The sequence below is a fragment of the Rhea americana genome, unplaced genomic scaffold, assembly GCF_003343005.1.
Source record: "Rhea americana isolate MKP2758 unplaced genomic scaffold, rheAme1 scaffold_3, whole genome shotgun sequence".
Classification (NCBI taxonomy): Eukaryota; Metazoa; Chordata; class Aves; order Rheiformes; family Rheidae; genus Rhea; species Rhea americana.
The window spans coordinates 7709198-7727538 of record NW_028186423.1 but is presented as its reverse complement, the minus strand read 5'-3'; the positions used below and the strand labels follow the sequence as shown (position 1 = coordinate 7727538).

Here is an 18341-nt window from a genome sequence, read left to right as displayed (position 1 = left end):
TCATTTTGAAATGAAGGTCGTATCTCAGGGAAAGACAGTTCAAGAACTCAGATCTAAGTGATCTTCATCCAGGTAAATGTGCAATGGAGAAAAGTCCTGTTTGAACACAGATGCATTTGGATTATGGTAACATAAAATACAGAAATACAACATAGGAAGAGACAGTACAGAGAACTGAATTTTTAACCATTATTTTATTTATGTAGKGTAATAGTACATTGCTTTTGGTAGTAAAAACAGTTAGGGTGGGATTCATTGCTCCAACTTCTCTCACTTAGATGTCTAAATCTTAATTCTTAGTTTTTGCAAATTTTGCTAAACAATGGAGAGATATAATAGCTGCCAGAACATAAGTCATCTCAGCTATCTTTGATACTTATCTTAAGGTATAACGGTGAGTTATTCTTGGGAGATTTCTTTCTTTCCACAGAGCATAACTTAGCCCAGACAAATCCTCCCATATGACATCTTCCYGGTGACATCATGAATCACCCCCCTGAGGTTCTTCTTCTCTCTCCATTAGCAGGTGGAAGTTAGGTAACAATTTTATATGAATTAAATTATACATTTTATATATATATTGAAGGATTAAAATTAAATGAGATAGATCTAGCCTTTATAGTACAGAACATATTTGTTCCTCCATTTGGAAACAGAAATTACTTAGTATAATTCAATAACAGGACCAGATCCCATGTTGTTTGTTTGCCATTATTTTGAAGGTTATTTAGAATTAGCAGGAGAAGGGAGGATTTAGACTTTGGTTTGCAAGTGTCACTGAGTTCTGGTAGGAGTCTATTAGATGGTATAATGGCTATATTTTATTTTGTTGTCTATTTGTATCTCTATTAACAGAATAAAAATCGACAAGATGAGAAACTGATTTTTCTCTTTTAAGAAGTCACAACAAATGCAGTCACTGAATTACTAATATTTGTCATTTACATTGAGGTTTCGCTCAGCGTATTCAGTCAGAAATGAATAAAGTAGAAATATGTGCATAAAACTGACATTGCACCATATAATCCTATAAATAACTTACTTTTTTTCAGTGATTAGTGTGGTGTGGCCCTTCTAAGGGCTGGTCTAACTGCTGTAAATGCATTTGCATCTACAGCACTTCTAACATATCACTTTATTATTACCATGATAGACTGGCAGGATAAAGTGACTTAAGTATTCTATGCAAATATTCAGTCTTTCTTACAGAATTATTATGCTGGCAATAGAAATTCTTGTCAGAAAMAAAAAAGAGTCTGATTAAATTCCATCCTTACCCTGTTTCTCTTTAGAAAACTGTTTTTGTTAAAGAAGTCTGTTCTGATCCTTTATAACACAGTCATAAACATGTTACAGATCTATGAAATAAATTTTTGAGAAAAGTTGCAAGTTTTATTCGAACAGCTGAAATATTTGCTTATCAAGAAAATTTACCACAGGTAGGTACAGGTCTGTTGTTGACATATCAATTCCATTAACAGTATAAAGCAGATACTGAAGGAAAGATGTAATGGTTCAGTCTCTTGAAATTCTGTACAAATGAATTAGTATTGTGTGTGTCATCAGATATGTCCAAAGGTCAACTTGAGTTCTGCAACAATATTCTAAGACTTGGATGCAGCTCRATCAATCTTGTCTAAAGCACTCCATCTAGGCCAATTAGCTTCACTTTAGGTGCTGGCTTGGCTTCTTTTTATCAGTGGTTTTGCACTGCTGCAGATTTTTTTTCTTTCTTTCTTTCGTGTAGACTCAGACACTCAACACATTAATTAAAGAGACAACTATATGAACCTCCTACTTGGATACTGTGTYATATGAGCTTTCAAGTTATTAAATTAAAGAGTGGTATTTTGGATCTAACAGATGAAATCTGAACAAAAGMGTTTTAGAGTTTATTGCACTGGTGTATTGTTGCTTAAAAATACAAATTTAACACTAAAACATAGTGAAGCGAAAACCTGAATGATAAATACTATATGWTGACCATTTTCCCCATCTACAAAAGGTACCAGAAGTAATCCACTGCAGAAATAAGAAAAGAAATGAATAAGATTATCTACTTCAAGAAAATTTCTGAAAATTCTTAGATTATAAGACCTTTAAAAGCTATTCAAAGAAAAAAATATATTTTTACAGTAAAAATACTAAAATTTTTGAGAAGCGTTATTTCAGGCCAGAGCATAAACTAGAAAACTGAAAATCTCTAGAAAAGCTCTTTCATGAGATTAATTAATTATTTAATTCTATAAAGCAAGGACTGAATTTATAGCTTTATAAATTCTGTTAACTGTGATAATAATAATTTGGTAAATTTTGCGTATTACATTCTAGCTTGAATCTACAGTTTTTCTGAATGTCTTCAGAGCTTTCTGATTATAAACATCACTATTAAATTTGATTCCTGATAGCATTAATGTAGTGTTATGCTACTGTCAGAAGAAGGCACTAGCCTTTTAGCCCATCATGCTTTTGCATCCTTTTCATTTTATATGTTGTTATTCTTCAATAAACATTTTATCCCTTGCAGACAGATAARCTCATATGAATAGACTGCAGTTTTAAACTGATATAGTGGCACATATTTCACTTGGTATGTGAGCTTAGGGCTGAAGTTATAAACAAAAATAGTTTTCTATGTTGCACACTGGCCTGTAATTTGAATTGATTTCAGGTGATAGTCCCAATTTAGCAGCAAACAAAACTCACAGAGTATAGCAGTAAAACTAATTTCTGATTGTGCTTTGATGACCTAAACTGTAACATTAAAGATTTAGGATCAAGCTTTCTCCTCAGATCTTACTGGTATACTCATATTTCTCCCCTGGGCATGCTCAGTACACATCCTACTATTCCTTTTTCTGAAGATCCATTCTATTTCCCTGTAATCTGTTCGGATTAACTACTACCTTCTAAGAGCAAAAGGAAGCTTCAAGGCAAACAAGGCCAAGCTGTTAAAATATTTTATACTGTACTTTTCAGTTTTATAAAACAAACTATAGTAAGTTCTAAACAGGTTATCTTCTGTTTTATCTTTGAGGTTTTAATATTATGGAGTGAAGATGCATACAACTTTCATATGCATTCAAATCTGATCGAAAAAATAAATATAACATTTCTGAAATGGAAGGTAGCTGTGGAGTTAAAAGTCCAAGTCTGAAAAGTGTTARCTAAAATTAATAATTAGTCAAAATACAATCATTATTTCAGATCTTGTCATGGCAYTCCTGAAATCTGGATGAATTTACTACTTCATAAAATCTGTACCAGAAATGAAGGGAAATGCATTATCCTCTAGCGGCTTGCTCATCACCTGCAATAACCTTCAAGTCACAATGAATGTGAATAACCACAAACCCAATAGCATTTGTATGGGAAATGCAGAAGAACGTTGAGGAGATAGGAGATGGAAGCTAGCCAGACCATTTCATGGGAAAAGGAGCATCAACAGGGCATATTGACCTGTAGTCATGTGACTGAACGTGTGCCAATGTGGACTATGAATTGAGATTAGTGATGAGCTCAATATGCTTACCGCACATGTGTATTTGTACATAAAAGCCTCATATAATGTCCTCCCCGGTGTTCCTCGCTATGGACCAACGCTCAGTGGTGCCAGCGATTCTCCYGTGCCTTTATTGCCTTGATCAGGAAGTTGCTGGGGAACTCCCACGTAGACGCAGAAATAATAGATGCTCAGTACTGACCTAGTTGTGTCTTGTGTTTGAGTATCTGTCCATGGGCACGGTTGATGAACATTCAAGCCTTAGATAATGAGATATCAACTTTGCAGCAACGAGTAAAAGATCTTGAGAAGGACACTGGAGAGTTGCATGACGTGAAGGCGGCAGCACAGGACTTGTTTGTGACCCAAACTGAAAAGAGTCAGGAATTAACCCATAGAGTAGAGCGATTAGCTTTATGAGTGCCTTACAAACGCCGTGCGTGGTATGGTAAAGCCTTCACTATGGCTGCCCAGGTGAAAGCAATAACTAGACCCTCCTGGGACCCAGAGGAGCGGGATGGTAATATTTGGAGTGCTTTATCTGACTAGGATGTTGAATTTGGATTAGAAGGAGAACTGGTTACTCCCCAGGTCTGACCTCTTGTGCAATTGAAGCAGGAGAGACACGTAGCTGGAAATACAGTGGAGTAATTGAGGATGTATACCCTGAAGGAATTGTGTGAATTTCTAACTACTTTCCAGTGGCAGCCTGGGGAGTCTGTTAGCCTGCTTAGTGAGAGCATGGCATTCAGGTGCCAGATTGCTTACTCTCTTAAGAGAGGAGCTGGATTTAATGAGCCCCTTATCAATCAATGCTCAAGTGCAATATTATCTTACCCAATTAATTTCTCCATGAGATGAAGCAGCTGTAGCTCCAAYATTATATCAGTGGTTATGCACCACTGTGGTAGGTGCTTACCTGTCCACAGGTGAATTAGTTGCTACAGGGGGAGCATGATGTACTTTTGAGGAAGGGATCAACATGTTGTGACAGCTAGGGGTAGCAACTGGGTTAGCAGATGGACGGACTGGATGGTGTAGAAATAACACAGCTGATGAAAACATAATTATTAAAGGGGGCTTCAGGTGCCTTAAAGCTGTTGCTACCTGCAACTGGGACAGGAGGGGCTTTGGTAAACAGTATAAGGGATCTGGCATTTTTGGGTGAACCTGATACTAAGCAAGTGAGGGAAGTTCGGAATTCCAAGGTGAGAAAATTGGCAAGAACTACTAAATTGAGGGGAAAGGTAAGGAGATGACATTTTCTACAGGTAGGGGTATTATGGGGTGGAATAAATGGTCTTTCTACTGCTGACTTATTTAAGCAGTGGTAGCAATTACCTGCCAAACAGCAATATCGAACACAGCCTACTGCCTCACCCACTCCAGCCACAGCATGGAAATTAGCAGCCAAAACACAGCAAGGAGGAGACTGGTTGCTGCAGTACAGGCATCAGTTGAGGCTTACCATCAGGGGGACTGATGTCCTTATGCACCCCTGTGAATTTGTTGGCACTCTGGAGGAGAAATTGCAGTGCTTGCTTTAGTAGATCCTGGGCCAGAAGTTACTGTACCTCACAGCGCAGTAGCTCCAGTGAAGGCCACTACCCATATATGTGGGTTGGGAGGATTGGCTACCCCAGCGGTACAGGCTGTACTTACATTGGCAATTGGTACTTCCCCCTCCCCCATCTTCTACCCCTGTTTTATTAGTGTCTGTTCATGAGTACCTCTTGGGGACTGACGTATTACCAGGCAGAGAGATTCAGACCTTGCAAGGATTGCTCTCCTTTGGAAGAAGTCCTGCATTACCGCAGTTGCAATCCATTAGTCTGATTAGAGGGGATCTAGAGTCTGATCCAAAACGGGACCCAGTGGATTTACTGGTTCCCCTCATTGTGGTGCAGGTGWAGCAATATAGAATTTCTGTTGGGGAAGAGGAGATTCAGGAAACTATAGACACTTTATTGCATACTCAAATAATACACCCTTCTCTGTTGGCTTTCAATAATCCTATTTGGCCTTTTTGAAAACCTGATGGCTCATGGTGTATGACTGTGGATTATAGAGAACTAAATAAAATTGTCCCACCACTAGCGACTGTGGTGCCTGATGTGATAACTGTGCTAGAAGGAGTAGGGAAATATCTGCAGGAATGGAAAGCGGTCACTGATTTGGTGACGTATTCTTCTCCATCACTACATCCCCACAATCACAAGATATTTATGTTTACATAGGATAATAAGCAGTATACATTTCAAGTCCTTCCTCGGGGTTATAAACATAGCTCTTCTTGAAGACTGGAGTGACACTGCCTTTCTTCCAGGCCTCAGGCACCTCTCCAGTTCTCCAGGACCTTTCCAAGATGATGGAAAACAATCTGGCAACAACATCCGCCATCTCCCTCAGTACCCATGGGTGCATCCCGTCTGGGCCCTTGGATTTGTGGATGTAAAGCTTGCCCAGAAGGTCTCTAATCCTATCCTGCTCAACCAAAGGAAAGTCTTTCCTTCTCTGGACTTTCTCCCTCATGTCCAGGCTGCAGGATTCCTGAGGGCTGCCCTTAGCAGTGAAGGCTGAAGCAAAGGCGGCATTCAGTAATTCTGCCTTCTCTGTATCCCTTGTCACCAGGGCCCCTGCCCCACTCAATAGCGGGCCCACATTTTCCCTAGTCCTCCTCTTGCTGCTGATGTATCTGAAGAAGCCCTTCTGTTGTCCTTGACATCCCTTGCAAGACTGAATTCCAGCTGGTCCTTAGCCTTCCTCGTTGCATCTCTACATACTACATACTCTGACTGCATTCCTATAAGCCTGTCCCCTCTTCCACATTCTGTGTCATTTCTTCTTCTGTCTGAATTTGGCCAGGAGCTCCTTGCTCATCCATGCAGGTCTCCTGAATGATTGGGCATCATGGCCCGATCACAGCTCAGGCTCGGGATCTATCCCAAGGCCATCTCATGTTAGCATTACATTGGTATAAAACAGCACATGCTAACTGTCCTTTTTGTATGAAGACAAAAAAAGTGCCTTTCGCCAGCACATACGGTCACATTAAGTGAGATGAGCAATGCTTTGCAACCTGGCAAGGAGATTATGTGGGCCCATTRCCCCTCTCACAGGAAGAAAGTATATATTTACTGCTACAGACACTTACAGAGGCCTTATGTATGCATACAAGGGCAAGTGCAGAGACCTGCACCTAGGGAAAAATAATTCTAGGCACCAGTACCAGCTGGGGGCTGACTTTCTGGAGAGCTGCTCTGCAGAGAAGGACCTGGGAGTGCTGGTGGATGACAAGCTGACCATGAGTCAGCAATGTGCCCTTGTGGCCAAGGAGGCCAGTGGTCACCTGGGGTGCATTGGGAAGAGTGTTGTCAGCAGGTCGAGGGAGGTGATGGTGCCCTTCTCCTCAGTCCTGGTGAGGCCTCATCTCGAGTAGTGTGTCCATTTCTGGGCTCCCCAGTCCAAGAGAGACATGGAGCTGCTGGAGAGAGTCCAGCATAGGGCTACGAAGATGATCAGAGGGCTGGAGCATCTGATCTATGATGAACAGCTGCGAGAGTTGGACCTGTTCAGCCTAGGGAAGAGAAGACTGAGGGGGGATCTGATCAATGTGTGCAAGTACCTGAAGGGAGGGTGTCAAGGGGATGGGGACAACCTCTTTTCAGTTGTCCCATGTGACAGGACAAGAGGCAATGGGCAAAAACTGAAGCACAGGAAGTTCCGCCTGAGCGTGAGGGGGAATTTCTTCCCTGTGAGAGTGACGGAGCMCTGGCACAGGTTGCCCAGAGAGGTTGTGGAGTCTCCTTCTGTGGAGATCTTCAAGGCCCACCTGGATGCAGCCCTGTCTGACATGCTCTAGGTGACCCTGCTTGAGCAGAGGGGTTTGTCTAGATGATCTCCAGAGGTGCCTTCCAACCTTACTGATTCTGTGATTCTGTGATTGTCTTGATCAGGAAATTGCTTGGGAACTGCTGCTCAGATGCAGAGTTAATGGATGCTCAGTATTGACCAAAGTGTGCCGTATGTTTGTGTATCTGTACCTGCTGTCCAGGCATTGCCCCCATCTTACTGTTACAGCACTAATAGTTGAGGACCCCATTCTTGCGTATGATGGATAACAAAACTTAAACAACAGACAAAATTAGGTATGAATGCATATTAGGTATGAATGCATTTTTCTGCAGAAAAATGCTGCCTACTAAATAGTAGGGATATTTTAGGGGGCTTTTTATTTGTTTTGTTTTGTTTTATAGTTTATTTAGTTTTGTTTGTATGTGCCCCATCTTAGTTCCATWTTTTTTTATAGCTTATCATGTAAATTTACAGATTAGTGAAAATAAAGGGAAAATCTTTCTGTAGCATAAGGAAGCAAGCGAACTTACAGCTGGACTGATTTGGGCTTCAAATTATCCATCRTCTGTACCAGAGACGACTGGCATTGCTGAGCACCTAAACAGGAGTGCATTTCTTTCAGTGTTTTACTTACAAACRATGCAATCATATGTGTTTGTCAGCAGACAGGATTTTTAGTGTATACTACATAGTTTTAGAAGGGAGAATAGTCCTTTTTTAATGTCTCACTGTGTTTTCCATCTGCTACCTAGTCCTCTAAAATGTAGACTGAAAGAACAGAGGTGTAATTTGGGAATGTCACTAGCAGCACTAAATACTGAGTATGTTTTTTTTTTCCTCCTTTTAGCACACAATTTATACACAAACCTACAGTTTTCCTGGCATCTATTTTTCATTTGCCAGTTATATGGTATTCCCTTGTACAAATAGATATGTACACATTGCTTAAAGTGWGCCAAATGACATATCCCGGAAATAAAATTTATAGAAAGCAAAATTGCCTAGGTAACTATATTATTAATACACATGCAAGAAGGGCAGAGAGAAAAAAAGTCAAATCCTGTAGGATGTCTTTTCTGCTTGGTACTCAGGGGAGGAAGAGGTAATGAAAGCTTCTGCAGGAAGCAAGGACATTACTCCCACCTTCCTCCAGTATCTTTTATCAAAGAAGAAGAAAAGGGAGTTGGGAGCTTAAAAATAGTCCTCCTTTCTTTGAGAAATTAGAACTTTTCTCTGTTCCAAAAATATCAATTTTGGGGAATGGGGAAGAAGAGGAGGATGAATTTATTTTACAAAATTCCCAGGATATAAAAAAGTTTTGCTCCCAGAACTGTAAGTAAAACACAACAAGGTGAATGTTTAAGGCAAAATACATGTAATAGATGGAAGATGTAAAGAATAGATCAATGTACTGAAAAGAATGGAAGGCCGGATGGTAAAAGAAAAAAAAAAATGATGTATTGATTTTCATGTTTGTGTGAAAATTACTTGGCAAAGGACTGAGATTCTCTGGGAAGAACTGGTGTAAAGGTAGAACATACACATCTTTCTCATATCACTTTAAAATACTGTGGGTGAATATTTTTTTATCAAGTATAGCAGCRGATTAAATTTGCCTTAAATAGGATACTAACAATTTTTGTGTGTGTTGCTAGCACCTCTCCAGATTTGATCCTTTCTTCTGAATAACACTGACATCAGTGCTGCTTTGAAAACTTACACATATTTATTCCTAAAATCTACGAAAATTAACCTAGATAGCAGATTTGAAAGAATAGAAAAGAGATACAGGACTTCTAAGAAATAAAATGAAAGAACAAATGARGAAGATGAAGGTAGAATAAATAGACATAACTAGATATATTTCATTAAAAAAATCTTCCTTATGAATTTATTYGAACCAGTTAAGCTTATCATATTCTCCCTATTCTAAAAACTGAAACAAATATCAATACTCGTTCTTCTTGTCAGTCATTTCTTTGAACACAGATTCTGTAGACGCTTTGACAGGTAGCTTTTGAATAGGCTTGAAATAATAAATCTTAAAATAATAAAGCTTGCAGCACAAAGTRTGAATTACAAAATCTCAGAGATCTTTTGTATCCACTGAAGACATAAGATATGAATTGTGTTTGCCAAATCTTAGCAAGTTTTGTGATTAATTTGCTGGCATGCCTAAATAAGTTTATGCACTCTCTTCTTCTTTAAGGGAGTATACAAAAAATAGGTAGGGAAGTAAATCAGGTTCTCTTGGTGCAAACAGGAATAATGGCATACTAGAGCAGCCGAAATGTTCAACAGTAATGCAGCTGGATGAGAGTAACAGCTGGACATCAGTGTTTAGGGTAGGTGAGTGARTGAAAGAAGTTCCAGAATAGAGGGGAACAAAAGGATAGGCAAGGTTAGAACAACAGAGAGAGACATCCGAGAACTCTCCAAAACCCAAGACTTAATGAAAGAAAAAGAAAGAAGGGAAAAGGAGAGGCATTTCAATTGCCAGGACTGACAAASGTGGAAGCATTATTATTTGCTGGAGATGTTTGTTCTGTGGTAGAGCATCAGCCTGAGATGACTTGGAAACCCATTATTATCACTTCCATCACCACGTACTATTGTTAGGACAACAGACAGATGGGGTACAAATTAACTGGAATCTTCATTACATGCTCYGCTTCTTGTTTGTATCATCAGCCATTTAGCCACTCAGCTTCATTTCTTAGSGTTTTTTTCACTAGTCAATGGTATTTACTTGCAAAATGACATTTACTTATAAAGTGACACTCTTTTTCACCCTCAAGTGACATTTCTACGGCACACTGCAAACGTTTGGCAAAGATTTGCTGGATCGATTAGAAGAAACAAAGGAAAAACACATAACAGATGTTTATTTTTTTTGTTGCTGTGACTATTGCTTTGATAGATTGACATAGAATTTTCAGTTTTCCTGTCTTCTTGGCAGCAGTATTAAAAATCTTGCCCAACTGCAACATGCACACTTTCACCTTCATTAAATTGGCTCTGCAGACTCCTGATGAGGAAGRCTGCGTGTCATCTCTCACAAGATGTGCTGCCCTGAAAACAACAAAATTATTAGAAAGTAGTCATGCATCAATCAGAATGGGATGTTTTAGCCTGCAAATATAAAACTAACCTTAAAGATGTCTTCTCTCTATCACTGGAGTGGTCAATGAGSCATTTCCCCAATTATTTCCTTTTTTAATTATATTTTTTTAAAAATAACAATTAGGTTTTGATGGGAAATCCTGGGCCTAGTGTAACACAGTAATTTAGAAACATCAGCTTTCCGTCTCCATTGATAATAAAAATGATTTACAGAAGTGGATACATGAATGAATCAATATGTTTATTACAACAGATGACCTTCAAGAACTGTTTGCCACATGTTCTTTYAAATTTATGCATTTTATATTCATTTCAGAAGTAAGAAAGAGTTAATCTGTTCATGGCAAAAACTTGATCATTAAAGGCCCCATGACTTTAGCTGAATTTTTAAGTCAGTAAATATGCACCACTGGACTGTAGATGCAAAGGCTTAATTTAAAACAAAAAACAACTTGAAAGGTGTGATATYTTTAAGCTATTATTTATGACATGCATATATTTGAGTACCAAGTACCACACTGGCTTTGCCATTTATAATTAAAAAAAAAGCCACAGCAATAAAAGATGTCTGTATGTTCATGCTAAACAAATAAAACTCATCCARGATGAAAGATTAAATTTAATTGTCTAAATAGAGACATCATTTTAGATGCCTGATGCACAGGATGTCACTTTAGTTGCATGGGATTTGCAATATACAGCGCAGGYCCTTGTGGGATACCCACAGTTCCTAGAGCAACAACTGGAGGCCAAAGGGAATACTCTGAAGTACCTCAAACGGCACTAAACACTTACATCCAAGATGTTTGATTTTATTCTTGACTGAAATTTRTCTGATGAGAGTGGAATTTATTGCCTAGCGTTCTGCTTCAAATTAAATATGGAATCAACAAACAATATGAGAACTTGCAATGAGACTTTTTTCCCAGTTTTTCTAAGTTTCTGTAATGAAAAGTTCCTAATCAGAGCCTTTCTGTATTCTAAAGTGTGGCTTAGGTAAAAACAAAACAAAACAAAACAAAAATCCARCTCCTTAGAAGTAATAATGTCAACTAGATGCTACRCTGCATGGGCAGACTCAAATCTGTCAGGCCCAAACTCACTCCACTATATTCGTGCCTTGCCTCAGAGATTAACTAATCTACAGTGGTGACTGCAGCACTGATATAGTTTGGGACTCCCTAGTAGCTCGTGTGACATGGAGGTGAGTGTCATGGTAGCACTCAGGCTAGCGATGTCTGATTAAAGATGTCCTGACAGTGAAAATGCCTATCTAAGATCTGCTTTGTCTCCTGAAATTGGTCTTCATTTACTCTGGAGTGAACTTGTAAGCATAAGTTTTAATCCAAAGYTTACATTAAGATAGGCTGAATCTGGGGTTCACTGTAGTTCTCAGAGCACTGCTCTCATACACTGTTAAGGAAAAGTCCCATACAATGAGCAAACTGTTGCACACATCTTGTTTCATGCTCTCTAGTATAATTAAGCATGGTCCTTCTATCAGATATAATTATAATTTTATTTGAAAAAAAGACATCCTTCCAACTAGCTATTGCCAAAGTATGGCCATCTACCAGCAGCTGTCAGTCTGAAGTAAATCTTAAATGAGAACACCAGTGAGGAGGACAGATGTTTTCACTCATTTAAARAGGCTAACATAAAACCTTCCAAAACTTTCAGTTGTTTCTTCCAGCTCAGCAGAATTATATCAGTTTGGTCTGTGCTGAGTTTCATCCAGTTTTCTCTCATTTATTGTCATATATATTATCATACATATAGTCTGGATTAAACAACATTTAAGATAGTGAATGATATTATAGAATAACCTTCTAATCCATTAKTCCCATTACCAGATAGTTGTGCAATACAAATCTACTGTAAATGATTTCACAATCTGATTCTCYTCATATGGTTCAATTAAGTTTCCTGAGTTTCCTAAGCTCTGATTTTGGTTATTTGATTTTTTTTTACTTCACTTACCTTGGATAGATGCTTTTACTTTGGATATTACAAAATGTGTCCTTTTCTTATCATCAGCTCAAGAAAACCTCAGAAGAATACTTTTTAATGATGTAAAAGTAAATACAAGAATAAAATTACACTGAAGGCCAATGATATGAATTGCTACAGTATTGTGAGTATGTTTCCATCAGAATTATTTTTCATGCTGTATGTGAATTGATGCAATATGAAGCTCAGGTGAACAAACTTTTTACTTCATGTGATAAAATGCTAGATTTTGAAATCAAACATAGCAGGCTGGACAATGCTTAATAGATTTAAAAAGAAATTGCTGCCCACACACTAAAATGCATTTACATCACTATTAATATCAAAAAAATGTTTTTTAGTAGTTTTTTAGTGTATTTTGTAGGTTTTTTCCTAAGTAACATATATATTTTAGAATATTTTTCTAATATATTAGTAGATAGAGTAACTGTGTCCTTTTCTTAAAATTAATGAATGTTTTTAACATGATAAGGCTATATGTAGACACCAACTATCAGATATATTTCCTTTGAGGAGGTACATGCATTATTGTGATATTATTTTGTCTAATTAGTTCTAGCTTTTAAGAAATATTCTGTGAGTGATTAATCTTTCAGTACCATGACACTCCCCAAATTAATTGTATGTAATTGTGCAAGTAGCAATAATTTTTATATTATCTTTCAGAAACCCCTTTTGGCTAAAATTAAATTGCATTGTATTTTAAATCTATTAATTGAGATAAGAAGAGGTAGTGTTAAAGGTTATCCTAAATATTAAAGAGTAGTAGTTACAGATGATATATATGTAATATTTAATATAATATAATATAACATAGAAATATTAAACTACAGCTCCTGATAAAACAGTAAATAAGAAGGTAATCTAAAGCAAATAAAATAAAACTGCTCAGAAATGGAAACTCTCACTTTCCCAGTCCTCAGCTTGCACAAATATTTATCACTATAAAACAAAAATAGTAAATAGATGTTCCAGTTAGTTAAAAAATAGATTCTCCAAGACTGCTATGGAAAAATAAAACATTTATTAGCAGCACATCACACTAAAGCATAGAAAGATAAACAACTGTTCTTGCAATAAACAAAACAAACAAATAACTAAATAAATAGATAAAAGCAATTTAAATTCCTAAGTAATTAAAATTCTAAGATAGAATTTGGAAAAGAAGAAGAAATAATGAAAATAGTGAAAATTGTTTTGGAAAATGAAAAATTATGAAACAATCTAATGAAAATACRAAGTATGAATACCTGCTAAAATAATCTAGGAGAAGAACTCTTAGTAAATTTTGTATTGTGTAGGCAATTATTAATGATATAATAGCTACAAATGCAGTGAGTCTCATTTCATTCTGAGTTGTGTACCAGGATGTGATAGAGTGATAAACCTAACCAGATTTAATATCTCTGTATAGTGGAATATTAGAGCACATGAAAACTCAGTGTAATGCAGAGCTCTAAAAGTGCAATTAATCAACTCAGMTGTGCTAAGAGAATCACAGGCCATGCTTTCTTCTTCTTCCTTTTTTTTTTTTTTTTATCAGTTTCATCTCAATTCTCTGAACACTGTTTAGGACAGATATCAATGAATGTTAAAGAACTACTGCTAACAGCAGTCTGTTAACAGGTGTTTATTTAGATATGCCTTCGAGTGAAATATTTCTCCTGAGACTACAGTTTGAAGGAACTCATTTGCTAGATAATTTCCTACTAGGATACACATATTATTTTATTTTATTATTCTGATAGAAAGTAGATCTAGGTTCTAATGACCTTGAATTAGATAACACTCAGGCAGACACAGACACAGATAACTCTGCCAGTTCTATAACACATTGTCAGCCATAGACAACCATTGCCAAACACAAATTCTGGTCAGTGTTCCACATCACAYGGTTAAATCCTGGCTTTTTCAGTTAGACAAAGATTGAGTCAGCAGTCAGATAGTGTTCACTGCACTTATATTTTTTCTAGCTTAATCCAAAGTTTACCCTATGCTTCTGGAAGCTATTAGGACATATAAGGTTCACATTTTTTAATCCCTTCAAACTCATACCCGAAAATCTCTTAAGCACTCAATTAATTGGTAGAGGTACACAGGAAGATAATGATGAATGTCTTTGAAGGTCTTGATGGAAGACAAAGGAAAAGAGGAAGTCATAAAGAATGTCAGCCTGGTGAAAATAAGTAAAATATATGAATTAATAGGAAATAYATAACTGGATCATTTACAGTATTTACAGTAAATATTGGAGATTGACTGGGGCACATGGCTCTGGGCTTTCACAATAATTCTATGCCCCAGCTCCAAAATTTCTGAAAGAAGAGCTATATTGTGCTTAAGCTGGTTGGTGGTAGGGCAAGATAATAGTTTAGAATAATTTTCAAAGCCTGAAATGTAATTTATAATCTAAATTCAGGATTAAAATCTGTAAAATGTTACCTAGCCTTCATAGACACTTGATACAGCCTAYGTGACCGAGATTTCTAACAAAACCTTTCTGCGGGCTTAAATTTAAGCTACAAATATGCTTAGTGTAGTCTTTGACTTTACTGTATTGATTTCCTAGATCAAAACTTTTCAGAATACGTAAAAGACATAGCCTTGAAAAATTCTTTTGATTCGGACAGCTGAGATGAACCTTACTGTATTCAACTCATTCCAGCTTATAAAAAACAAGTGATGATCTTCACACAGCCACTTAGTACTTAGGTCACACTTTCAGAAAGCAGGAGACGGAATTTTAGGCCTTATTCTCCTTTAAGAAGTTTGGATCTCCTTTTGCAAAAAGTATTTTGCATAATCTCCTTATAGGAAGGAGATTATGGAATAGCTAGAGATGGTCCAGTCTAAAGGCAGTAAGACAAGATCCATAGGGGCAGAAAGCAAAGTGACGACAGAGGACATGACTCTGAAGCCTAGCACTTTAGGACATTCAATCACAGAAGGGGAAATTCAGTGAATATTTTCCTTGCTCTAGAATTATTTTTCTTTATTCTTGCCTTTTCATCCAGTGCTTCTCCAATGAGTAATATCAAGAGTAGCTGATGACAGGTCTATCCTGCAGCACTGTCCTCATTCAGAGTGCTCTGCAGTCACTGCAATTGTCTCTGTTTAATTTAGTGAGTCTGATTTAGACCACAGATCAATTGCAAATAGTTTGATTCAGACTACACATCAATACAAAAATCTTAACATTATTTCTGATGATATTTCAGAGATTCATATCATACATGTGTGGTTAGTTATTGTTCTTCAACTATAGTGTTATTGTCTTTCTCACATTTATGCAAACAAATCACACTGTTTATACCAATGCACTCTCTTTTCTTATTCCTAATCTCCTTATGTTTATTATCATTACTATTATTATTACTTATTATCATTTTTTCTTTGTTATTAATCATAATAATTTGTTCTGTTATTACCATAATGACTAGAAACCTCAGTCATATGCCAGGATCCCAGCTGTATAGGTGCTGAATAACACAGAAAAAAATAAAGGTATATGCCTCAAAGGACCAGCAAGTTAGTTCTAAAGAAGTGATTCAGATGGTAGTTTAAATGCTTTAAGGTATCTAAAAGAGTACTAAAGTATGACACAAGACTAGAAAAAAGCAAACCATTCTGGATCAGTAGCTGAGGACCAGATCTGCCCTATGGCATAGAAAATGACATTAAACACATATTGCTCAATCACTGCCAAGATAAAAGAAACAGATATATGTGTCCTATACAGAATCTCCATGTAGAAATATTAAAATATTATGAAGATCAACAACTCATTTATAATCACCGGGTCAATGAGGGCTTCCACTGATCAGAGAAGGCTTAGAACTTACCTGCTCTGCTTCTAGTTTAACTACACAACTTTGGTATGTATAGAAAATTTAAGACTCTTGAAAATGCAGACTTCCTTGTGGTCAAAACAAAGCAAGAACCTAAACCCTACAGTGACACACTAGCAACAACATCTTCCTCCTAAGAACTGTGAGCTGCAAAGCATCTTTAATCCAAGGGTAAATGGAGAATTTATTTATTTCTATGTCTATTCTCTGCACACTTAAATTATGGACATTTATCAGCCTTGCCTACTCTRAGAAGCTAATGCTGCTTTTGACCTATGCTTCTTTTTCTTTTTTCCTCAAGTGTGTGATACTGCATCCTCACTGGTCAGGGCAGACAATTAATGGGTATTTTCTACAGCAATTTCAAAAAGGAGCTTTTAACAGGAAGCCCCAAAGTATGCAAGATCTGAAGGCAGTCAAGAGACTGTCTCAGACCTTTTAGAAATTACCAGAGTTTGCAGTGGGTCATCACACAGAAAGAATAATTATTGAATGAATGCAACCTTGAAAATATATTTAGATTTTTTTCTTTGTGTTCGATATGAATTTAATGTCAAAACTTCTCTCTCACATRTTACTGATGTTCAAAGACAATAGGCAGCTTATAGATATACAAAGGCATTAGGTAAACATATTTGTATAAATTAGGAACCCTGGATAAACAAGTTATAAACAGAAATAAGAATTAAATTTGCAACAATTAATTTAACTGTATTGCTTTTTTTACTTTTATCTAGTTTGGTTACAAAACATTGCAAATCTGGATGAGCCACTTAAGATCTGAAAAGTGCCTAAATTACCATTTATAAGGGGTGATATCTTTCTTAAAAATTAAAATAAATACTGTTTTCAAAGACAATCCTCATAGGTCTTCTATGCATCTTCAATAGCATATTTGGATCTACAACTGAGCTCACCAGCTGGCTGAAGGCACGCTCACTACTCACCAACTGGACCAGCTAACTAGGCAACACTTTCAGTCACACCCCAGCTGGTGCTTAGAGGAGATGGGAAGGGCCATTCTCACGCTGAGGGTGAATAGCTATTCCAGCTTATCCGAAGACTTTCAAGCACATGGGGAGTAACACACTCTGCCACCAATCACCGAATATGGGCCTACACTAACTATACTTATCATCTACTATGATTAAGAAAGAAAAGCTTGGTTTTTGGTTGTCTTGTTTCTTAAGGTCACATTAAARCCTTCTTTCTTCTATTTTCTCCATTTTCCAGTCTTCAGTGTTTACTCATGATAGGTTGCTAGTTATCGTGCAAAATCAATTTCATTTGTCCAGTCAGGGGCTTGTCATGCCTTTCTCAATAATTTCTCCTGTCTTACCATTTTGCTGCTCTTCCTCTTTTTTTTTTTTTTTTTTTTTTTTTTTTTTTTTTTTTTTTNTGGTGGGGGAGTGATAGAACTAACTTACTTTGGTCTATGCTAATATTGTGTTAGACTGAATACAAGTCATGTTTAGGTATTACAGGGTCAGCTACTCTTCCTAGGCCTGTCTTGGGCTGCTTTCCACTGGGAAAGTTTTATTTTAGGATCTGCACAACAGCAAAACAGGAGCCTCACTGTGAGACAGTATGTTTCTCGTTTGGAGAGTACTGCGAATGAGATTGTAGGATTCCTAAGAGAGTACRTCTGTACATCATTTAGATATTGCCTCTGAGGAACAGGCAGCTGAATGGCTGGGCAGAAAGATGGTCCATGACAGACCTTTCTGCTCTGAAGTGGTCAGTGAAATCAAAAAAAGGTAAAATACTGAAATAAAGTATATATTATAACATTTTCCCATCTAAATTGAGGCACCGCTTCAGATTCAYGTATGTAAGTATAGATACCCACAGTGTAGATACCATTACGTAACATATGTTCCCATTATAGTCAGTCAACATAGTCAACAAAATGTAAAGAGCTATTTTGTTTCAGCCTAATGCAGGCCCCAGAGGTTCCATTCAGTTGCTTTAATTTAGCTGTCTACAACCATTTGAGATGCCCT

The 18341-nt window shown here is 37.1% G+C and overlaps 1 pseudogene; it reads left to right on the top strand.

Moving 5' to 3' along the window:
* Positions 1-3964: 3964 nt before the first annotated feature.
* LOC146593308 (uncharacterized) lies at positions 3965-5049 on the top strand (annotated as a pseudogene).
* The last annotated feature ends 13292 nt before the right edge of the window (positions 5050-18341 follow it).